This window comes from Pan paniscus, chromosome 2 (assembly GCF_029289425.2).
Source record: "Pan paniscus chromosome 2, NHGRI_mPanPan1-v2.0_pri, whole genome shotgun sequence".
NCBI classification, from domain to species: Eukaryota; Metazoa; Chordata; class Mammalia; order Primates; family Hominidae; genus Pan; species Pan paniscus.
The window spans coordinates 135,419,452-135,426,446 of NC_085926.1; positions in this window are offsets into that span (position 1 = coordinate 135,419,452).

Consider the following 6,995-nt stretch of genomic DNA (forward strand, 5'->3'; position numbering starts at 1 on the left):
ACTGCACACGTACAAGATATTATATTTAAGTGCCTAATGACTAATTTTACTTGAAAATAACAATGTTATTTCATACTTTCATGGAATTTTCCAGATTTTTGTCAGACAAGTTAATCTTCTATTCTGTTATCTACTCTGTCATCCAAAAGAGAGACTCTTAATCTCCTCAGGAAATTTAGTGAACAATAAAACAAGACATAAAGGCACAATCTGGATATCTATGGTCCAAAGACTTGTCTAAAGTATGAACTTCTTATAGAAAGCTTAAATCAGGTGTAATCAAACAAAATCTCAATTGTGGTGGGGACTTTTTTTTTCATTATAATATAAGGATGATGGACTTAGGGGAAAATAACTTCTATTATTGTTATTATTTTTATAGATGGCATCTGGTTGGCTGTTGCCCAGGCTGGAATGCAATGGTGTGATCACAGCTCATTGGAGCCTCCAACTCCTGGGCTCAGGTAATCCTCCCACCTCAGCCTCCTGAGTAGCTGAGACTACAGGCACATAGCACCACCCCTGGTTACTTCTATTTTTTGTAGAGATGGGGTCTCACTATGTTGACCAGGCTGGTCTTGAACTGGCCTCAAGTGATTCTCCCGCTTTAGCCTCCCAAAGTGCTGGGATAAAAGGCATGAGTCACTGTGCCCAGTTCCACTTCTGTTATTATTGAAGGAAATGTAAAGTTATATTATTACACACAATGCTGCTCCTCTGGGCATTTTTCACATACACATTTATATCTGCCTATTTATCAGTGTTTGAATCCTTTAAGTGGCTCTCATCTAGTATTTTTTTTTTAAGTAGGTATCGAACAATGTGCCCATCAGACCAGAATAGACCTCCTTCCTAGGAGGACAAAGCCAACAGCCCTTTTTCTGCTAAGAATAGTTCAGAAAACTGAATGCTGGAGGATCTGTGGTCAGCCTTTGGCAGTGACCTGAAAACATCCACTTACTCATCTCAGGAACCAAGACAAAGTACCATTACCCCATTGCCAAAGCTTCCAAAGGCCCACTCTCTCAGGAGGGTGGAAGAAACCAAGGACTTGGAGGCCAAAGCCTACACTTTAGTCCTGGCCATGCCACTTAATAGCTTGATCACTTTAGGGAGATCTGTTAACTCCTTTAGAAGTTCAGGTAACTCATCTGTAAGTTAGTAATAATTAAAAAACTGCCTCACTTTCTGTACAAGGGCTATTATAAAAACAATACCTGGGAAAGAACTTTTAAAATTATAATATACAAAGAAATTGTTGGCATCAATATTGGCCTAATGGAAAACTTGCCTTGCCTTCTCTAAGACCAGTGCTTGTGATATTATTGTTATTATTCTCACATTATTATGATAATCCCTAAACACTGGGAAGTCTCTGTCCTTGAATCTATTTCCTCCTCTAACTATGAAGGCAAGGATTTCAGCTCCACCATTTTACAGGGAAATTGGGATAGTTACAATGCAATATCAGCGTGAATGATTTGTCAACTGTAAGACCATCTATACATTAGGATTCAGAGGCAAGGGTCCTTAATCAATAGGACTTTATAGGCACTTGGTAGTACCAGGATATGCACACCTTACTATAAGTGGATGCAGCCAAGAATGACCCAGTCAGCAGCTACTGTCCTGTCTTACTGATCAACCATCAAAACCTGATTTGCCATCAAAAATGAGTCACCAGGCAGGGGCTGGAAGGGGCAGGGTCCTAGAGACCTCTTAGACATGTCACATGGGGACAACAGGCAGGAAAGGGTCCCTCAGCAAGTAATATAAAAGCATCTGGCTAGAGTATGGCATTAAGGGCAGTTAAAGGCAGGCAGCAGGGGCCACCCAGGCTAGGATGGACGTTAGGGAGTTCCAAGTGGGGACATTGAGAAGGTGATGTATTCAGTCTGGAGAACAGCAGTAAGAATGGACATGAATGTTCACATTCTGATTCTAAGAAGACATGACTGTAGGGATCAGGTATAACTGGATTGGTGCACGGGGTAGACACTGGGAAGGAAGCTCAAACAAAGGCAGGCATTATGGAACAAGATTAGGGCCCTGAGATACAAGGCGACGGTTTAGACACAGAAAATAAGGTTAGAGATATAGTCCTCAAACCTGAGTTTCAGACTAGAATGTAAACAGCAAGTCCTGCAAGGCTGAAACATAGGGAAACTGCTTGGAACTTGACGGATACAGAGCAAAGATAAGCCTGAGACTTAAGTGGAAGTAGTTGAAAAAGAGCTATGAGGATAATTTGGCCAAGGGTGGGCTTTCAAACATCATGTATTTCTGGATAAATAATCACATAGCCTAATCCTGGGCTGGAATAGCAGGGGCAGGTTCTACAGTGGCTGGGTGGTCAGTGCCAGAATAACAGGGTAGAGTGAGTCTGGACAAGTTTAGCTAAGTTAGACTTGCTATAGACACTGGCCCCAAAGAGGGCAAGATAGACACCCCAGTGGGCCAGAGTTGGTGCCAACAAGGACTCATTGGGGTCTGAGGTTTTTGTTTTTGTCATGAAGCTCTGGTCCTGCCCCTGGGGCAACCTTCCTCCAGGGACCTCAGGCCTGGGGTAGCTGAAGATGTTGAGTCTCCTGGAGAAGATGCATCCTCCTAGTCTAGCAGGAGCCTTTACTTTCCAGTACTCATGTCGTGGGCGTGTTCCTCAAGGCCTGGATCTCTCTCTTAGGGCCAATGGCTAGTTGTTACCTAATATTCACTCTCCCTTTCCTTAATAACGAACCCTGATTTTGTTGGGGCTGATGGTATTGCTGACATTTAAAACAACACAACACACATTGCCAAGTTTTCTTAATGGATAGGAGTGGCTGTGTGATGTTCTGATAAATCAGGTATAAGCTGAAGATGATGGGAGAAGGATTTCCTGAACACTGGAAGTTGTTGTGTAGTGTGCTTCTAGGAATGTGCCTTAAAGGGAGAGATGACTCCCTGCACATGTGCCCTTTTACAGGTTCCTCTTTACCCCTTATCTTTTTCCTTCCCTCTTCTCCTTTCTCCCAACCAAGTACCAACCAGACCCAACCCCGCTTAGCTCCTGAGATCAGAAAAGATCAGGTGTGTTCAGGGTAGCATGGCCATGGACTCTCCTTTCTCTTTTCCTCCTCTTCCTTCTTCTTTCTTCCTGCTTCTTTTCTGGAATTTTGATATGATTGCCAGAGCTACACTAACTATTTCATAACCATGAGGCAACCCTGAGGTTAGAAACCATGCTCTAAGGATTGTAGAGCATCAGCAACAACAGCCCTACATGCCAACCACCAGAATTCACATAAGGGAATAAGTTCGTTTTATTGAAGTGACCGTAGTTGAGTACCTGTACTTTGCAACTGAACCTAATCCTGATTAATACACATATCTTCCAGCTGAACTGCTTATTTCAGGTGGGAGGTTGGATGGAGGGAAGAAGAGTCTCTTTCATTTTAGGAGATCTGTTGCATTTAGTCCTTATCATCAATGAATAACATGATTTTTAGTGAGGAGTTTCCTGATTCAGTTGTCCTCTCAACTGGTGGGCATTCCAGACTGTCTGGAGGACCTAGCAATAAGTTTGGAACAAGCAGAAGCAGACACTTGCCCCAGAAGCTCCATCTGGAACTCACCACCTGCCTGCCCATCTCTTGGTTTGGCCAGAGAAGTCTCTGCTCTAGGGGCCACTCACCTGGGCTCCCATTGAACCTGATGAATTTTCCCATTCTTGCTGAGGTTCCTCCTGATTTAGAATATCTCTTTTGAATGGTGGAGGAACTCTGACAAAAATCCTTCTCTCTGACTCCAAAGTCTGTATCGCATAGTCAGTCTCTTGGTAGAATTTATGTATCAGGAAGGAACATAAATGGGTGATTTATTTAAATTAAGCACTCATGGTCTACAAAGTGAAACTTTCGGAGGGCCTGATACTTCCTGATCACATCTCTAGATATGGGTCTTCTTGACTTTTGAAAATTTAGTTCTCTGGCTCTGAATCTATCCCTGCTAGTTCTTCAGCAGGAAAAGTTCTGTTTTTGTGGGGTTAAGGGATGAGGGTGGGAAACAGCATGGAGCTGCTAAAGTTAAATGACTTCTCCAAACTTATTGCGAGCACTAGGTGACCTGATTGCAGATAAATACACACTGGAAAAACACACCCCTCCTCTCCTTTAATCCTGAATTAACATAATTAATCATGTATAATGTGTGTTTATAAATTATATTTTTCTGTGAGGCTGTTCTGTATTACCTTTAAGCAGCACCAGCAAACCCCTTCCAATATTCCATGTCTTCAGATTTGCTTCCTCCCCTTCCCCACCTTGATCTCCCAAGTCCCTACATCTGTAGAAGACCCATTAAGAAAATCATTTTCCACCCCACCCCCAACAGCACCACATACCTGGTAATAAATAATATGATCATTGCCTAACAGGCAGGCACTCAGAAGAGCCTGGTGATAAATAAAGAGACTTCTCATCTCTCCATAGGCTCTGCAGCTAGGGCTGGCAGAGGAGAGTTAGCTATTAAAGAACTCACATAGCCACAGGCAAATTCTCTTACCCGCTTCTCCTTGTGGAGACCTTTTCTTAAAAGCTGAGATTGCTCTGATGGTTCAAGGTGCTATTGAGCTCTAACCAGGGACAATTACAAGACTCCAGTCGCAGCATCTGAGACGATGCTTGTGCCTGATAAGGTTGCTGGAGAATAATGCGAAGGAGAGAGGCCTGATAATGGATTGCTGAAAGGATGGGATGAGGCATCTTTGCCCAGAGCCTAAAGACAGAGCAGCTGCTGTTGCAGAAAGGCCTCCCCCTACCCCACCCTCAAATTGTTTTACATTTTTATTGCATTAAAAAAACACCCTCTAAACATGCACTTCAGAAATGATTTTTCCCCCTAGCTCCAAGCTAGTAATACTCCTCACCAACTGATTTTATACCATGAGAGATTTTGAGAATAATTCTTCCTTTCTCATTCATTTTTTCCCTCCTGTTTTGTATTGAGAAAACCAGAGATGGAACAATCGTTGTATTTTGTCTCCTCCCTTTCTCTGGTTGCATGCTTGCTTCATATAATTTTCCACCCTACCTTATTCTTTGGCTTTAAAAATCTTTTGCAAAAGCAAAAAACCCATAGCCATTTTAAAATTGTATTTTCTTTTTTTCTTTTCATTTTCCTGCTTGTTGTCTGTTGTCTTTGGAATCTCTCTCTTTCTCTGCTCGAATTTGATGAAAGGGAATTTCCCAGGTTTAGCCAAATACAGAAATGCAAGCTACTTTGTGCAAATTGTGTACAAGCACTATTTAAGAGACAAAATATATGAATTCTGTCCAAAGACACGTTATCTTAAAGCAACCTGAAAACTGCAGGAGCAGGGACGTAGGAGAAATTTTATTAGCTTGAATTTCTCAGTGTGACTAGAAGCCTACATTTCCCACTGGGTACAGGTGGAGCCAGAGGATTAGGTGCAGTGGAATGTTTTGGAGGCTGGGCTTTGGGGTGAGAGTGCAGCATCAGCCATGTGCTTCTTTTACCCATTGTTTGAAGCCATTTCTACGAGTGAATCACACGAAGAAGAATATCAGCTCAGATACAGCAGATGTACAAGAACTAGTTGCTGAACTCTAAGAGCATAAGTTTGGGCCAAAATTAGCAATAATGGATTAATAACACAAAAGAGTACAACAGGGCTATGTGGTACAGGTGCCAGGTGCTGATGGCATCCACAGTACCAAGGAAATGGTGAGGGTTTAGGCAGTCAGGGCCATCATTGAGGACAAGGTGAGATTTAGCTGGGTCTTGAAGGATTAAGAGATCTATACTTGACCACGGGCTTCCAGAGAGAAGGGAGTACCTCTAGTACTCCTTCTAGGGCTGTCTGCATGACTTTAGGTAAGGCCAGGAGCCCGCTACTACAGCATGGGTCACACACTATGAAGTTGGCCCTGCCTGGCACCTTCACAGACTACTGCTTCAGTGTGTCGAGGGAGGGTCCAGAAGGGTCGTTTTGCTCACTTTGTACAATGAGCTTAGCATAGATTCAACCAACTGCGATCCCAACACAAGGTGAGTGCAAGGCTAAAATGTTCAGGTGATTCCAATTTAAAGCATTCTGTAGTATTATTGCCTATTGTTTAACTATGTTTCACTATTCTGTTGTTGTTGTTCTGAAAGCATGGACATTGAATACATAAAATATGTTCAAAAATTTTTGGCTCTTCTATTTCAGTGCAAAGAGTATGTCTTGGATTGATGTCCCAGGGGATGTGAGGGATGCTGAACGCTGCCCTGGCCTTCAAGGAATGGTGATGTACATCCATTCATCACAGCAGGCTCAGAAGCACCACTCCACAGGATGCTTTGTCAGGCATCAGAGGGTCCAATCTTAAACACCTCAACACAACTAAATGGACTTCTCTTAACCATAATTTGTGGATCACACCTGTGACATTTGCAGGCACAGGCTTAACATTCAGGAGTTTAGTAATTTAACAGTGACCCAAAGATGCATAAAATGTTTCAGTAAAATCTTTTTGCTGAGGCACAAATATGAACCAGAAGCTGCAGACTGGGGCACAGGAATGAGGCACTTATTCTGGCCACTTATGTGAGCTGAAAGTACCTTTCATTGCGGCATTGGAGCTTTCCATTCATGTTAACTGTGTAGTTATGGGACTAATTCTATGGTGCAGCAATATTTATAAGGTGGGAGATTCTAGAGGGACTTAGAATTTACTCCTCTAAAAGGCTAAGGGATGAATATGAGTGAAACTTTTCACTGATTCAGACCGGTATTTTCCTAATTAGTTTGGGCTGAATTTCTCATTCTGTATCTCTATTTTTATGCCCTGGTTCCCCATTGCACCTCTTGGTTTGTACTTTCTCACTGTTTCTCACATTCCTCATTCCTGAGGAACCTGAAATCTTTCAACATAAGTCCTGTGTCTATTTCCTTTCCCATGTTGGTGGTGGGAGTTAGTTTTTGTATGTGCCGAGGAAATATATACATCTAA